This window comes from Panthera tigris, chromosome D4 (assembly GCF_018350195.1).
Source record: "Panthera tigris isolate Pti1 chromosome D4, P.tigris_Pti1_mat1.1, whole genome shotgun sequence".
In the NCBI taxonomy this organism is placed as follows: domain Eukaryota; kingdom Metazoa; phylum Chordata; class Mammalia; order Carnivora; family Felidae; genus Panthera; species Panthera tigris.
In genome coordinates, this window is record NC_056672.1 from 82,660,211 (window position 1) to 82,677,765 (window position 17,555).

At 54.4% G+C, this 17,555-nt stretch overlaps 1 protein-coding gene across 1 annotated transcript in view; it reads left to right on the forward strand.

Moving 5' to 3' along the window:
- Positions 1–3,341: 3,341 nt before the first annotated feature.
- NEK6 (NIMA related kinase 6) overlaps positions 3,342–17,555 on the forward strand; it is an 85,404-nt gene continuing 71,190 nt past the window's right edge. Inside the window, exon 1 of the mRNA XM_042964130.1 lies at positions 3,342–3,401. The gene's annotated coding sequence lies outside the window, so the exon portion shown is untranslated. The remainder of the gene's footprint in view (positions 3,402–17,555) is intronic.

Genomic DNA, 17,555 nt, shown 5'->3' on the forward strand with positions numbered 1-17,555 from the left:
GCCAGCTGGGAAACTGGCCCAGGGTCACACAGGGAGTAAATGGCAGAGCTGGGGTGGGACAGAGTCCTGACACACAGCCCTGACTCCTTCCCCAGCCAGCTGGGTTTGCTACTCTTAGAAAGTTCCATAAACTCTCGGTTGGAAGTGCAGTCATCAGGATGTGGACAAGGCCCCGCAGACAAGGGGCCCCCATTTTGCACCGCATATAATGTAAAAACTGAAACCCCCAATGCAGTGACGTTTGCACACAACCAAGTGACCGTAACGTTGATCACCCGAACCGAGACATTCTTGGACTGAAAAGGGATGCTGTTAACAGTAATCTCGTCCAGACAATAAGCAGAGTTGAGACTTCCTGGGAAAACCGAGATTGTCCCCCCACCAAAAATTCCCATCGTTGGGAAGCCGGCAAGATGACCTTGTGTCCAAAGGGCCTGGTTCTGATTCTAGTCTCTCAGGCCTTCTCTCGTCCCCCACTGCTGCCTCCCCAAATACTGACAACAGCAGCAAACCCGGGTTCAAATCCTGGCTGTGTTCAAACCACTCTATCACCCTGAGCCTCAGTTTCTTCATTTGTAAAACAGAAAGCCCGGCCCCCATCTCGAGGCGCGCTGGGAGAATGAAATGCCTCATGCAGAGCTGGGTGTGGATCCAGAAGGTGCCAGCAATGGTAGCTTCTCTTCCCCTAATGCAGAGAAATAATGAAACGACATGGGCTTAATCCTGAAACTCTCGGGGGTGAACAGAGAGAGGCTTTCTCCCAGACTAGATTCACAAATGCCACCGTGGGAGGAGGTGTCAGGCGGCATGCGCAGGGAGATGCTGATTCTAATTCTGGGAGTCATTTTGCGAAGCACCTCTTCACGGTGACTCATTTGGGGACTCGCTGAAAAATCCTTTGAGTTAAAAACAAAAGTCGAATGGGGCTCAGGTTGCACCCATTTCCCTCTACCCCCTACCCTGGCCAACGTAGTGGGGGGAGTGCAGGGAATCTGGAGGGTCTCTGGGCTGAATTTGACCTGCTTTTTTGCCCTCAGCGTATCACCTGGGGCTGGGACCATGCCGGAGGGAAGGAAATGGGTGAGGAGGAGAAAGGCCGGGAAAACAGTGAATGCTCCACCCTGCCAGCTTCTGAATTATAGTCCAAGAGGGCAGGAAGGGGGCGGGGAGGTGCACAAGCCTCTTTATCCCCCTAACACTCTGCATTGGCGTCAGCTCGCAGGAGGTGTGAAGCATCTCTGCTGATTGCAGCTGGCTGTGTGCTGTGTGACCTGGGGCATGCTGCTTGACCTCTCTGAGCCTCAGTTTCCTGACTAGAAAATGAGGATATTAGGAGTAGCTGTTAAAGGGGCTCCATGAGGCTGGGGTAGGGCTTTACAAACTGCAAAATCCTACACCAGGGCTTCTCTTCCTGGCGGTCTGACACTGCTCTCAAAGGTTCCTTCCAAGGGAAATTTCAGGTTGTTCTGTAGCTTACCAGGACTGTTCTTGGAACCTCGGGCCTGTCCTACATACAGAAGACCTCTCATCACCCCCCCTCTGCTCAAGTATCACTTCATCAGGCCTTCTTCCAGCACCTTCTATGAAAAAGCACCCCTGTGCTCTCCTAGCCCTTTCCTATTTTATTTTCTCCATGAAACTTATTAACCACATCATGCATATTAGCAATTTCTTCTCCCCACGCCCCACCCCCAGATTGAAGCCCCAGGAGAGTCAGGGCTATATTTTGTTCCCAAGCATATCCCAGGGCCTAGAATAGTACCTGACCGGTATCAGGTGCACAGAGATAGGCGTCGGGTGATTGAATGAAGCAATTACTGTTTGCCGAGTGGATGTGGTCAATACCACTGATCTGCTAGTAACCCTGCAACACGTTGTCTCAGAACTTCTATTTATTTCTATTACTTTTTGCAATGTTATTGCTTATAGTTACCTCTTCGATCTACCTGATATTTATTGTCACGTATATCATGCGAAGCGAGGTTGTAAATGAGTCCCCAACTAAACGGCTAACAAATGTGCCGAATGATCCACTCTGCTCCTGCTAGTTTGTGGAAGGGCTGGGACTGAGCTGGGTCCTCTGGGCCAGCTGCCTCCCCATCTGTCCTCTCTTATACCAGCAGCCCAGGGCTATGTTGTTCACGCGGTAGGATTGCCTAGATTAGCAGGCAATGGAATTAGACAATCTGTGGCCCAGCTACCTGTTCAACCGCTTACCATCTGGGTGACTTTAAGCAAGAGAATTTGTTTCTTTCAGCTTCTATTCTAAACCTCATGTATCCCTTCTGTAAAACGGGCACGAAAGCAGCCTCATGCCTCCTTCACAGAATGGCTGTGCGGTCGTTAAGACTGGCACACAGTGGGTACTCGGTTGGTATCATTATTGTTACAGATCACAGCCAGGTGCAATACTGGGGTATCCTCTCTGTGCCCAGCACGGTGTTGTGACCAAGCTGGACAGTAGACAGGCAGTCAGTGTCAGTCCCTGGTTCCAGTCCTCCTCGGGAACATAGCACAGTTTTGCATGTGGAGGAGAAGCAGCCAGTGTGGAAACAGGAACCGTGTAGGCTAGAAGCGTCCCCTCTGGGGATGGGGGGTGGGGTGGGGGAGACGGGTTCCCTTAGGAAGTGAAGCAGGGAACTGAGCAGCAACCTTTGGGGCCCCATGGAGACTCTGTCTCCTAAGCATTCATTAGTAGAGCCTTCTCCCAGAAAGCTCTGCACATTGACTCTTACTAGTCCTGGGGTCCGCAGGAAGTGGGGAGCTCCAGATGAGGAGATGTTGGCACTTTGAGGGCAGGGAGCAGCACCTTCGCCACATCAAGATATCCTTGGAGCCTACCTCAGTGCCCACATTCAGTAGGCGCACAATAAGCGCTGGTTGACTGGCCAGTATGCCCAGGGCCGTGAAGGGAGCAACGTTAGGTGATGCGTACACAAGAATAGATGGGAGGGGTCCACGAGTCCTCTGATCGCGGACCCTAATCCTAAACGTCTAGAACCCGAGGAGGGGTGGAGGGGAGTCTGCTGGGCCTGACTCGCTGTGAGAGTTTGGGCCTCAGTTTCCCCATCTTTGAAGTAGGGCGCGGGGTGCGGCTCGGCCGAGCAGATCACCCGCGGTCCGAACGGCTCGGGGGCGCGGAGCGGTCCCGGCGCCGGGCGGTAGCCGCGGGGCGCCCCCCGGGCCAGCGTGGCGGCAGCGCGCACGAGCGCAGGGGGCGGCGCGGCCCCGCGGTGGGGAGGGGCGGGAGCGCGCGCGGGCCCGCGCAGGCGGCGGCGGAACCGAGCGGACGGGCGTGCGGCCGCGGCGCCGCCGACTCGTGTGGGACCCTCCGCTCCGGCCGGCCGCCCGCCGGGCCGCGCGCCGCTCTTCCCGCCGGCAGCCGAGCCGCCCGCGCGCCGGTGAGTGGCCTGGGGCCGGGGCCCGGCGGGATCGGGCCGGGGAAGGGGCGGGGGCCGGGCGGCGGGGCAGTCACCCGCAGCCGGGCCGAGGGGGGTGCGCGTGCTCGCGCGCGCGGCCGCGACTCGGCGGGGGACGGCGGGCGGGGGTGTACGCGGGAGGCCGGGACGCGAGTGTACGCGAGAGCCCGAGTGTGTCGGCGGCCGTGCGTCCGAGCGTGCGTGGGCGGCGTGTGTCCGTCTGCCCCTCGGGGTGTGCGCCCGAGTGTGCGCGTGCACGGCGGAGGGTCTGGGTGGTGGGGTGTGCGGTGAAGGAGTGCGGGGGACGCGCGCGTGGCTCCCTTTTGGACGTTTATTGTTTACTGTTTGCCAAGGAGTGTGCCAAGCGCTTCACGTGGGATCCCATTTTTGTGAAGGAGTTGTGTGGGTTCGGGGAGTACGTGCGCGCACGTGTGTGAGCGTTCACAAGTGGTTTCTGTGTGCATTTGTGAGCCTTTGAGGACTAAAGTGTACAGACGTGCGTGTGGATGTGTATTTTGTGTCCGGGAGTGTGGGAGTGTGTTTATTATGGAGGCCGAGGGCCCCCCTTGGCACCCATACGGCGTTTTGCATGATGCGTCAGCCCCTGGCCCCGATGCCAGGGAGCCCATGGGGAGAAGTAGGCCAGGGGTGGGCACCTGGTGGGTGCTGGGCCTTGTGTGGTGAATGAGGGCCAGCGGTCAGACCGGTGGAGCCAGGCTGGGCCTGGCAGAGAGGGAAGCCTCAGAGCCAGGCGTTGGTGGGGCCCGCTGGCGGGACCCTGCATGGGGTCCCCCGGGTGCCCAGGCTGGGCTGGCGCTATGGTGGGTCTGGCAGAGCCACTTGGCCTGGTGTCGGAGGACTTGTGTTCACTTCTTCCTAAATACTCTTTCTGGGTCTCCTGGCTTTGTTCTCGCCCCTCTCCGGCCCTGGCAGATTTTAACCTTTCCCCTGTGCCTGGGGGGCCTGACCCTGGGGAGACTAGGGGTCCCAGGATACTAGCCTGTGTATCCGGGGGTCTCTCTGTCTCTGCTTACTCTGCTAAGTAGATGAATACTCGTCCAGTTGATCCATTTGTTGAGCCTGGGCTCCAAGCGTGAGTCCCCAAGACAGTAAGAAACAGCACAGCACGCTTGGGATGCTGGTTTCCAAGGTCTGTCCTGCAGCTTTGAGGGACGGTTTTTTGGGGGGGCTTTAGAAATGTTGAACATCTCTGCAGTTGAAGGTCTCAATTGCTTCAAGGCCAACTTTAGAAACTCCGGAGCGCCCTAGTTCCCCTGCGTTTTCAGAACTCAGCTTGCCTCTCTGAGGGGAAAATGTCGTGCGCAGGCAAATCTTGGAGGCACATTTAAAAATCCGTAGTGTTAATGGAAGAAGAATTTCATTGAAAGGGATGTAGAGCCGGCTGGAAGCGCCCGTTCCCCAAGCAGCAGCTTACAGAGTGAACTTTGGACGTCTCTTTTAGCAAACAAAACCTGGAAGGAAACAAAAAGACCCACATTCTTTTTCTTTTTTGTCCTAAAAAAAAGACCCAAAAAACGAAGAAAACACCTTCTGGGTTTGCTGGAAATGCTGCCTCTCCTTCTCCCCTCAAGGCCAGGCCCTGCCTCCATCCCCCACCCCCAAATAAAATATGCCTGTGGGGAGCTGCAGATGAGTCACTCCCTGGCAGAGAGCCCCACGGGCAAACATTTGGGAAGGTTCTTGCCTAACTTCCCAGAAGAAAAGGCCCAGGATTTAAAATGGTCCCTGTGGTTTGTCAGCCACTGCCGTCCCAGTCTACTTCGGAAATGACTAAAAAGTAGTTTCTGTCCTCACAAAACAAAGTCTCAGACTGAAGCGGTGGCCCAGGTTGGTCTGGGCTTGGGGTTTCAAGAGGGTTTGAAGAATCAAAGCTCCTGGTTTTGCCCGGTGGCGTTTCCCGTGGCTCCGAGCAAGGAGGGGGCAGGGAAGGGGGAAAGGAAGCCATGCTCATGGAGCCCCTACGGTGCCCTGATCACAGTTGTGCCACAGAGAGGTCGAGGCTGTGTCCTGGGACTGCTGAAAGGAGGTGGAGGCAGGATCCTGTCACCTGCCTGACTTCAGGCCTGTCCTCTGAAGGTGCCGCACAGGGTGCTCGGTGTTTTCACACATCTATTCATTTAACCTTCACGAGGATGTAGGGGGTTATTATCTCCATGTTACAGATGAGGTAACTGAGGCTCAAAGAGATGAAACGACGTGCATAATTTTCTGTAGGTAGCGCTGCAATTAGGGGCCTCCATTTATTGAGGGTCTCCTGTGTGCCAGGCATGATACTGAAAGCTTTAGGCTTATTTCCCTCAATCCACTCAGCAACACTATGAGATGGGAACTATCTGAATGCTTAAAACTTTTTTTTTTTTTTGAGAGAGAGAGAGAGAGAGAGAGAACACACATTTGTGCAGGGGAGGGGCAGAGGGAGAGACATAGAGAATCTTAGGCGGGCTCCACGCTCAGCATGCAGCCTGACAACACAAGGCTCAATCCCACGACCCTGGGATCATGACCTAAGCTGAAATCAAGAGTTGGACCCACAATCGACGGAGCCACCCAGGCACCCTTAGATGGGAACTATCTTGATGCCCATTTTACAGGAAACTGGGGACACAGATTAAATAATGTGCCGAGGATCGTGGACTGCCACGCGGTTGACCCTGGAGTTGAATTCAGGCTGGTCTGGGCAGAGCCAGCAGTCTTCCCACTGGACCTGGAAAGTAATGGTCACTGTCTTCCAGGTTCCTTCAGGGCTGGGTTTGTCGGCCGGCTCCAGCCTTCCGGTACAGGGCTTCCTGAAGGTGCTGCCCTCCTTCCTTGTCCACTCTTGCCCTTCTGCTGTGGATGACCCACGCCCAGGGCCAGGACTGTCAGAGAGAAAGGTCTACAGTTCACATTTTTTTCTTTGCTCATGAAGTGCCAAAGATTGGTTTCAGAAGGGAAGTGTCAAAACAATTGTCGAAAAGAGAAGAATATTCCCTTCCTCTTCTCGGGTCAGACCAAGCAAGGGAGTTAACGGGTGGGGAGTGGAGGACCCTGGTGAGTCATCCGAGATTAAACATGGGTTGGCATCTCTGGGCCTGTGTGGGGAGGGAGCAAGCTGGGGCACTGCCCTCAGGCAGAGCCCAGTGCTGGACCCCCAGTGATGGCGCGTTACCCCCAGGGCCCCGACTCCCAATGCTGAATACCTGACACCAGGATCATTTCCATGTAGGCTGCTTGTCACTTGCCATTTTAGCCCCGTGCCTGTCTCTCTTCCTTGTTCGTTTTCCTTTTTATCACGGTTTATACTATGCTGTTCTTGAAAGGAATGTTGTGCGTGCGGACCTGTGCCGCTTGGGGTGTGTGGGGCCCCTGCAAGTGTCCTTTGATGTTGGGAAGGAAAAGGCATTCCTCTCCCTTCTGAGCGTGTTCTGCACATTGATGAACATTTGCAAATTGCTTTGAGATGCGTTAATTTAAGGTGTGAAATAATAGATCTTGTGCGAAGGCTCAGCCACATTTCTGGCATTGATGGATTTCTCTCCCGACTGGCCTGCGATTTGGGGAGGTAAAAATAGTCCTTGTTCCTACATTTTTATCTTTATTTATTTATTTATTTAGTTTTGCTGATGTCATTCTTAGGAAGCGGTGTGCACATACCACGGGCCTTTCTTTTGGCCATCACTTCGGATGGTTGCCAGAATGCTGATGACCAGAATGTGGAGCTTTGGGGAGCAAGGCTGCTCCTGGCATGTGTGTGGGGCGTCATCTGGGGTGGTCTGAGCACCTCCCGGGGGGTCTGTGAAATGGCTTCGAAATGAGTGGGTGGTAGATGATGACCAGGATTGGCCAAAGATCTTCAGTGGCTTTTTGGTATGTGACCATCTTCTAATGTCTGACTTTTGGGTAGTGACAAGATGGCCTTTGGAGAAAAGGTTTTATGTTTTATGTTTATTTTTTTTTTAGACTTGTATTTTTTTAAGTTAAGCTGTATGCCCATTGTGGAGCTTGAACTCACGACCCCGAGATCAAGAATCAGACGTTCTACCGACTGAGCCAGCCATGTGCCCCGAAAATATTTTTATTTTAAAAAGAAAAAAATCAGGTCAGTGGCTTCACCCATCCTTGTCTGAGTTGGGTGACATACTCGCAGTCTCTTCGTTTGGCCCAGACTGAATTAAACCAACAGCCTTCTCAGACTCAGCTTCCAGACAGGAGCGGACATTGGGGCAAATCAGTTGGTGGTGTAATTTCCTGTGACGTTCAATTTGGGAACTTGAACGTGGAGTGTGATCTAGCAGTTTGACATCTGTCCTTCCAACGGACTTGCTTGTGTGGAAACAGACCCACACATACAGCCTCTGCTGTGTTGTCTCCAATTCTGGATTTTTCCACAGACGACTGCTCGGGTGGTCTGGTGGCAAAGGCCCGGTATTCTGGCTGGGCCTCTTGGCATCCACCAGCAGGATCGCCGCACCCCAAACCCAACTGGTTGCTTTGGCTGGATTCTGGGGGACGGACGAGCGAGGGGCCAGCCGAATTGAAAGGTGGTGCAGTTGGGATCTGAAATGCATTCAGTTCCGGCCGCCTTGATCCGCATGGAGCCGATCTTTCTTTCTCTTAGACATCTGTGTGATGGTGACCTCATAGAAGAGAAAAAGGGGCTTTATGTAGGAATTCCATAGAGTGTGAAGGAATTTCTGCAGGGGAAGGGGGAGGGAAGCTGCCATTGAGAGCCTGCGGTTCTGCATTTCCTCGAGTTGTTGAAGCCCCACACTTCAAAATTAGGCTGGGGGTGGGGCAGTGCTTGACCTTGACAAACGGAGCTGGCGCCTTAGAGGAGAGCTCCCCAAAGCCCCCAAGTTGTAGTTGAGGATATGGGGTTGGCCCCTCAGAGCCCTTGTCACTGCAGGTGAGTGGCAGACTTGGAATTTGTCTACCACCCCTCTCCCCGAGGGCTGCCCTGCCTTGTTCCTTCTTGTCCCCAAAGTCTTTGAAACTGGGAGTTGTCAGGAAGAGACGTGCAAAGGGGTACCCGTTGCCTTGCAAATGACCTTCAGCTCTGGTGAGTCCAGAGCAGTCCAGAGAAGAACCACACGCCCATTTTACAGAATGAAGACTGGGGCCCAAGGAGGGGAAGGCACTAACCCACGATCACATTAAGGACCTGAGCTTTGGCACCAAATGGAGCGAGGTGGGAGTCCCAGAGCAAGCCATTCACCTCCCGGAGCCTCAGTTTCCCCCACTGGGGAACAGAGACAATATCAGGACCTCATGACATTTGAGGGAAGAACTATAGGAAACAATGGATATAAACCCCTCAGCACATGGGTGGCACCCCGGAAGTGCTACCCCGAGATTTTATGGGAGGTGAGGAAACTAGTTGTTTCCTAGGGTCACCGGGCCGGGGTCACTGGGCCAGGAAGGTTGTTTCTCTGTCCGGAGCATTTTCAGCGCCCCTGCCTACTGAGGCCCTAAATGAGGCTGAAAGCGGTGTCAGGGGCCGCTGAAGCACTTCCCCGTGATCATGACCCTCAAAATAGACCGGGAAGAGACGCGCGGTTTGGACCGAGGCGGGCTTTAAGTCCGGGTGCTCTGGGCGGCCCAGGAAAACGTGTAGAAGTCAGTGTCTTGTGCTGCCCTCCGCCCCCCCCCCCCCCCCACGAGGCTCGGAAAGGGAGCCTTATAAGGTTTTGACGCGTCCTCTTGGAGTCGGAGGGTCTCGGGAGGCCCCGAGAGCTGCGTCAGCCACAGTGTGTTATTAAGCAAGGCAGATGTTTTGTTAATTATTTACACAGCGTCGGGCCCCATCAGAGGTCTGTGCTGACAGAAGCGGCTGTCACAGCCCTGGGCCCGGGGGCAGGGAGCCCTCGCGGAGGGTCCGCACAGCGAGGCCCGGCCCCGGGTGGGGGCGGGGAGAGGCCGTGCGTGTTTGGCGCTCCCTCCTAAGCCATTTGGGGTTCTGTCGGGCTGGCTTGTCCCTAAGGGGGGGGGGTCCTTGTCCCACGGAAGTGGCCGCCCCTCCTGAGGCAGCTTCGATGGGCCGCAAACGCTCTTCACACCTGAGACCCTGCCGTGCTGTGTGTGGTGAGGGGAGAGCCTCAGCGGGCTCCGGAGCCGCCTTGGAATATTGCACCTCTACTCCCTCGTCAGGAAAATGGGCCAGTAGCACCAGGCTTGAGGCCCTTGATTCTTGGACACTGTTTGGCAGGGAGGAGGGTGAGGGGGGGACTTGCCTTAGAAATCCAACTTTAGGGCGCCTGGGTGGCTCAGTCGGTTAAACGACCCCCTCTTGATTTCGGTTCAGGTCACCGTCTCGCGGTTTGTGATTTCGAGCCCTGCGTGGGGCTCTGCGCTGACAGTGCTGAGCCTGCTTGGGATTCTCTGTTTTCAGCTCTCTCTGCCCCTCCTCCCTCTCAAAAAATGAATAAATAAACATTAAAAAAAAAAAAGAGGGACGCCTGGGTGACTCCATCCGTTAAGCGTCTGACCTCAGCTCAGGTCAGGATCTCGAGGTTCCTGAGTTCGAGCCCCTCGTCGGGCTCTGTGCTGACAGCTCAGAGCCTGGAGCCCGCTTCGGATTCTGTGTCCCCCTCTCTCTCTCTGCCCCTCCTCTGCTCACGCTCTGCCTCTGTCTCTCAAAAATGAATAAACTTCCAAAAACAGTTAAAAAAAAAAAAAGAAATCCAACGTTAGAACCAGAATTGTGAAAAGAAAGGGGTCTGGGATCAGAGCCTTCCCTGAAGGGTCACCAAGGGAGAGGGACTCTAGCTGGGGGGGAGGGGGGGTTGTCGCGCAGGGCAGACCTGTCTTCCCACAGCACTAACCCCGTTACCCGTTTTACATAAGGAGGCTTTGCACAGGAGTCATTTTAAGAAAAGATTCTCGGGGCGCCTGGGTGGCTCAGTCGGTTAAGCGTCCGACTTCGGCTCAGGTCATGATCTCACGGTCCGTGAGTTCAAGCCCCGCATCGGGCTCTGTGCTGACAGCTCAGAGCCTGGAGCCTGCTTCAGATTCTCTGTCTCCCTCTCTCTGACCCTCCCCTGTTCGTGCTCTGTCTCTCTCTGTCTCAAAAATAAATAAACGTTAAAAAAAAAAAAAAGAAAGAAAAGATTCTCATATGAAACATCCATAATCTAAAAGTCCATGTGGGGACAGAAAGCAGATTGGTGGTTACCAGGGGCTGAGGGAGGGGAGCATGGGGAACTACCACTTAATGGGTACAGGGTTTCCTTTTGCGTGATGACAGTGTTTCCGAACCAGAGAGAGGTGGTGGTTGCATAACACTGTGAATGTGCTAAACGCCACCGAATTGGTCACTTCAGAACGGTCAACTTTATGTTACGTGCAAAAAATGTTCACAAGGTTCCGATGCTTAAAAATAAAAGCATGAAAGCCTCTCATTTTACAGATGGGGAGACTGAGGCCCCGAGAGACTGTGACCAGTTTCCAAGGTCATGGATGCTGTCCTGCTTCTCAGGCCAAGGCTCTGGTCATGGTGCTTGAGCCTGGGCTGTGGGCGAGGAGTCCGATGCAGAAACACAGACCCGTTCACGGTCGTGCGGGTGGAGTGGACTCTGGTTAACCAGACCCGCCTGTGCCGGCTGGTATGCGGCCGTCCGTTCACTCATTGATTCGAGTAATACATCCCAATGTCTGGGTCAGGCCTTATTCTGGGAGCTGGGTCCCAGAGACCCTCTCAGGGCCCCACCCCACAGCCTCTAACAACCTGGTAGGGACAGGGGTTGTGTCACGAGCTCCTCTGGGTGCTGGTGAACATCTGCAGTAGGCATCTTTCCGGGGCTCGTTCTCTGGGGAAGCAGGAACCCTTTCCAGGAGGGAGGACATCCGAGCCAGCCTTGAGGGAAACGCGAGGTTTGCCTGGAGGTCTCAGAGGGCTGGGGTGAAGGGCAGGTAGACCACAGGGTGAGTGGGTGGGTGGGCTGTGGGATGGGGTCGTGGGCTGTGGGCAGACCCCCAGCAGTGTGAAATCAGAGACCTCTGCCACTTCCCCAGCTCTTGACCTCTTCCATAGACCTGGCACCTACTGTATGCGTCATTCCATTCTAACCCTTTACGTGGATTTTTTTTAAACGTTTATTTTATTTTTGAGAGGCAGAGCAAGAGAGAGCATGAGCATGGGAAGGGTAGAGAGAGAGAGAGAGGGAGACACAGAATCTGAAGCAGGCTCCAAGCTCTGAGCTGTCAACACAGAGCCCAACGTGGGGTTCGAACCCATGGATCACGAGACTGTGACCTGAGCCGAAGTTGGACGCTTAACTGACTGAGCCACCCAGGCGCCCCATCCTTTACGAGGATTAACTCATTTGGTCCTCCCAGTAGTTCTCTGATGTAGATGTCATTATGCCCACTGTGTGGACGAAGAAACAGACACTGAGAATCCAGGATATATGTGGTTAGTTGATTACTATCAGCATGTGTGCTGGATGGAAGCCGGCCGCATCGGGGTCTGGTGTGCAGAGTCAGAGGGCAGAGGCTGCCATCTGGAAGTGCCTGTCATGTGGGCTGTGAGTTGGTGGCCAGGTCCAGGGCCTGGGAGAGGGCCTCCTAGGCAGCTGGAAGGAACAGCACGTGGCAAGGAGCAAATGGTGGGAAAAGACACTGCTGCGGCCTGCGGGACCTTAGCGGGGGGCGGGGGGGGGCGCACTTTATTGGAAGGGCAGTGGGGCTCTGCTGCCTCTGCAGCCTCGCTGCTCAGCAGTGTTTCTTTTGCTTGCTACGCTCCAGCCATGTGGCCTCCTTAAACCTTTCCTCAGACGGGTCAAGCAGATACTGCCCTCTGTCCCCTCTTCCTGAAATCCTCCCGCTCCCCCCCCCCCGCCCCAGTGTTCCCCTGACTTGCTCCTAGCCTTCATTGAGGACACCACAAAAGTCGCTTCTCCAAAGTGACCCTGTTATCCCCATCCTGTCAAAATGAGTCCCTCGCTCCTTTACTCCTCTTTCCCTGACCTGGCCTTATTTTTCTTCGGGACCCCTACCCCTTCCTGATTTCCTGTGTTTGTTGTTTCCCTCCCAGACTGGAACGTAAGCTCCATGAGGGTAAGACTTGACCTGCGAACCACCACTGTATCCCCCGTGCCCAGCACTAGGCCTGGCACGTAGTCGGTGCTCAATGGATATTTACTGAATGAATGGAAAGTTTCAAGTGGGCAAGTGGCAGGATCCTTGAAGAGTGTCTGTGTGGAGTTGCTAAACCTGTTAGCAAACTTTGCTTCTCCCAGTGGACAGACAAGAGCTGAGTTGTGTCCAACTGACCCTTCTCTGTTCAGAAAAGGTTTCTTAGAGAAAGGCTCAAATTATTCCAAGGGAGAAACCTACACTTATAGAGGGCTTGTACCTCCCAGAGTTATTGGGGTCTTTTTCTTTGCTCCTTCTCTGCAGGGGCCATTCTTGATGCCCGTATGGGAACAGCTTTGGGTTGGACTGAGTGGGTGCATGTCTTAAAGCTACATTTTTTATCAGGCATACTTCTTTTTCTCAGAGCACATATCTTTTGGGGTTCGCTTAGGGAAAGGGAGGTGTTTAACCTTCCCAAGCCACCTCTGGGCACAGACACTGCTGTGCAGCAAATGAGCAGAGCCCACAGTTCACCCAGCCCAGAAAACGGGGGGTTGGGAGTTGAAAGAGGAAGTGATTCCCTAGCTGGTGTGGCCTTGGCAGGCCACCAGGGTGGGTGCCCAGATTGCGGGACCACCGGGGACCACATGGCGACATACAGGGAGCTGGGGGAGAGGGAACCCACCCGTACGTTTGGCGGGTCCGGCCGAGTCCAGCCGGATTTAGTTACACTAGCATCTCGAGTGCAGACTTGGTGTGCCTGACTCAGTGTGTATGCATTTCCTTCGTTCATCTCCCCCAGGAATTTTGGTGGCCTTTTGTGTTTGTTTTAAATGCCAGCCTCCTCAGCTAACCCAAGAGGAAATGAAGACTGGATTTTTCTCTGTGGAGAGGCTGGGGACAAGGGTGAGGGCTGCCCACTCTTAATGGTGACAGCACAGCATCTGGGAACTAATGCACAGAAAATACTTGTACTTCAAGCTAACAACTTTGGTTTGCACATGCTTTTGTGGCATCCCAGGCCTTCAGATATCACCCATCTAGAGCTTAGGCACATGATGAGCACAGTTTCCAAACTCTCAAAAGGGCAGTGGTCTGTACAAGCATTTTAGTGACATTTGGGGACAAGAGAGGCAGTGTGGAAGATGCTCTTTGGTCGCTAGTATGTAAGAAGTTCATGGATGCTTGAACGGCTTACGGGGCGGCATCTTTGAAATTGCACAGTGCTGAAAATTCTAGGACATATGGTCACTGTGATGTGCTAATGTTAGCAATCGAGATATTTAATTACCCAGAAAAAAACCCTTTGCCTATCCACTACGGGTTACTGGAGAGCCTTTATTTCTCAGGAGGAAGGTCTCACACTGTGTAATCCGGACCAGCAGACAGGGAGTCATTATCCCTCATTAATTTATTAGCTAATTAAGTGATTTATCTGGTCATGCGTTATTCTTTCCATTGCTGTTCATTGGCAACATTTGCCGGGTGCCACTCTGTGCCTGGACTGGTGCTGGGCACTGGGGACAGAATGAAACAGAAGAGCAAATGTTACCGAATCCCCGCTGGGTGCCAGCCCACTGGGTGGTGGTGTGGGCTACAGGTGAATTCATTTCCCTGTGGTCGTTTACTGAGCACCTACTATGCACAGACCCATAGAGATGCCGAATGAAAATGATCCAGTGCCTTGTGGTTTGAACTCTCACTGCATTTTGATGGGGTCTTTTGGTCCTGGCCCCCCGCTTCCTGTGGCAAATCCAGCCAGCCACCGTTCACAGGCCCTGGAATGAACCAGAAACAATCCAGATGCCCCAGGAACCGACGTGAGAACAAGGCATCTCCTTCACACGTTGCGTCTCAGTTCCGCATCTTGCCGCCACCCAGCATTTTGAGACAGAATGTGAGATCTCGTGGTTGGCTAAATACATAAATATTTTATGTCTCGATATTCTGAAAACGAAGCCCAAATGTGCAGAACTGCAGCACATCAGTGCTATAGATCATATGTTATAATAATCTGATGACATGTTGTTTAAATATTTATGGACTGATGCGCCGTGACAATGGGGGGAGAGTGTAGTCTTGGAGCAGAGTCGGGGCAGATGCTGGAAAGGAGGGAGCGGATTCACGCGATCCTGGGAAGCACCACGCGACGCTCAGGGTTTTGATTTGATGTTTTCGGGTTTCGTGACAATAGCAGTGGCTGACATTTATTGAGCACTTGCTGTGAGCCATACCCTTCACTGATGTCATTTCATTTGATCCTCAGAGCAACCCCACGAGGATGAGGCTCTTGATAATCCCACGTGACCTAGGGGACACCGAGGCCCGGGCAGGTCAGATCTGCCCTAGACTCCACAGCTGGAGGGGCCCAGGATCAAACCCAGGCTGGCTGCAGTCTGAGCTCATAGTCACTGTGTCTTCTGCTCTGCCCGTGACCAGTCCTGTCGGAAAAGCTGCCACTGCCACCTGGTACCGACTGGACTTTCTGAATCACAGAAAGAAAGATGACGTCTGTGACATGTCGGGCAGGAGTAGAAACCCTGGGAACAAATGTCTAGCCGAGCAGGGGCGACTGTGTGCCAGGAGAGCCACCAGGCCACACACCTGGCACGAGGCAGGGACGCAGGAAGTGGCAGTTCTGCCCCTCTGCCATGCTTTTCTCTGTTGGTTTTGTGGTCATTCAGGAGGGGGCTGTCTGCAGACCGTCCTGGGCCCCAGCCTTTACCTGAGCCTTACCCTGTCCCTGCAGTGCGACGCGGGGGTGCTAGACACAGTAGCCCCTGGGTCTCCCGACAGCCCTGCGAGGTAAGCCCTGGGTCACCACCCTACAGATGAGGGGCTCCTGCCATCTCCCCGAGGCCACGCCCCACCTCGGGAGGCAGTGTGCCTGTGCGGACCATTCCTTCCCTGCCTCCCCGAGGCTCCGCTGGATGAGGCTCCCTCCACCTGTCTGTGCCACCATCGGCCCTGCCTGTTTTTGTCACTGCTCAGCATCCTGTTGATCATCACATCCCCAGCCCTGGAAACTGGGCCTGGTCCACAAGACAGCAGTAAGTGACCAACTACAGGGGTTCCAAAAAGAAGGTCTGGGGGCAGGGGTGAGGGAAGGGCCAGTGATCGTCGCAGACCACGTGGTGTCTTCTAATTCTGTGGAGGCCTAGGGATGTTCCTAAGGGCCTCCAGGCTAGGGGATAGGAGTCAGAAGGTCATATAAATGGACAGTAGGGTCAACTACATAATTTGTGAAGCCCAGCACAAAGTGAAAATGCAGGTCTTCTTGTTTAAAAAGCAGGAAAAAAAACCCGTTCCTTGTCAGTCTCTCTCCATCCGTCACGGTGGTTTTTATTGGCTGTTAAATGCCATGCTTCCTGGGGCGCAGGGACACTCACAGGGCAAGGACAGACCCTTGCAGTTACCCTGTGGCACACCTGACCCCCTGATTGCACTCGAGCCCCTGCCAAGGGTGGAGGGTGGCAGGGGTTATGAGTTAGGGGTCAGGAGCGGAAGTCCTTGTAGGCTCGGGCCCCAAGCCCCCAGCACGTGCACCACTATTCCACCAGAGTTCACTTAAAAAACACAAGTTCAAAGGTAAAGTGAAGACTTGAAAGGCAGCGGACACAAGTATGAAACTCCCAAGCACGGGGCTCCCTTCCGAGGGCGGGGCAAGACGAGACTGCGCTGGTCACGTGCAGTGCGTGCAAAGCTGGCCCCAGTGGGAGGGCTGCAGCCTCCTCCCACCGAGACACCAATTTCAAGAGCACGGCCCCTGTATCGTCCCCGCATGGGCTTGGGGCCGGATCTAACCCGGGGGAGAAGCTCCCCTGTGAGGTGCTGTCTGCAGACCACTGGCCTGCAATGTGAGTGCTATCAGCTGGCCAGCTGGTCCCTCTCCTCACCCTGGGCCTCTCTTGCCAAGCCCACACCATAGACATGGACACGAGCCAATTGGAAATGCCACCCCCTTCCCCGATTTCACTCCTCATGTTGTTGCCAGATGTTATCGTACCGACAAACCCATCCCCTCCGACTTATCCTTGAGTGACAAGGGTCAGAAATCAAATGCCAAGGTCCTGACCCATTCACTCAGGAAGAATGCCAAGCAGGTGGTGCCCCAGAGATCAGAGAGGGTGGGGAGCTCAGATTCCACCAGCTTCCCACGCTGTTCTCAGCCCTGAAACTGGGGGGCCTGGCAGCTACAAGATGTGGACATCTGGCCACTCTTGAAAACACGAATGAGGGAGGCTTGGGAAAGTTAACTATTGCTTATTGTTTAGTACCTACTGTGTGCCGGCAGCGTGGCCAAACGCTTTATCCGTGTTACCTTAGTTAATCCCCACAACTTTGGGCTGGCCCCATTTTTCAGGTGAGGATAACTGAGGTTCAGAGATTGAGGCCACCAGTCTAAAGCTATAAGCCACATGGTTTGGAAACTGAGACTTGAACCCAGGCCTGGCTGACCCCTAAAGCCAGTGAGTGCTCTTCGGCTGGGTGGCTGGGGCCACCACCTGGCTGAGTCTTCTGCCTCTGCACTGTCCGTTGCGTGTGCACGGGGACGGGACAGGAGCCAGACCCTGCTGCTTGTCAGCTCCTGCCTCTGAGCAAACACCCTTCTTGGCAGGGAGCAGGTCCCGAGGCTCTCGCTCCAGCTCTTCCCCTCCGAGACCAGCCAGCGGTGCGGCGGTCTTAGGTCCAGATACGGAGGAGGGAGGTGGGGGGGGTTAACCTGGACACCCTGGATACGAGCCACGCCTCCGCCTTTTGCTCACCACTCTTCTTGACTTGTTGCTTCCCCCTGGGGGCGTCAGTTTTCTCACGTGGCAGAGCGAGGGGGAAATCTCAGTTCCTGTCCCTGGGGGAGTTTTCCTGACCCGGTGAGGTAAGCAACGCACATAACAGCCATTCAGCAGTTGGAGACTGTTACTGTATTGACAATAAGCAACCCTGTGTGGGGCGAGGACTGTAGTTTGGTGTCACCTGTGATGTTCAGGAGCTCCTCTGCACACGGGGACCACGTTAGCCATCACTCAGCCCAGAGCTGCCCTCCCGGAAGAATTCTTCCCTTCC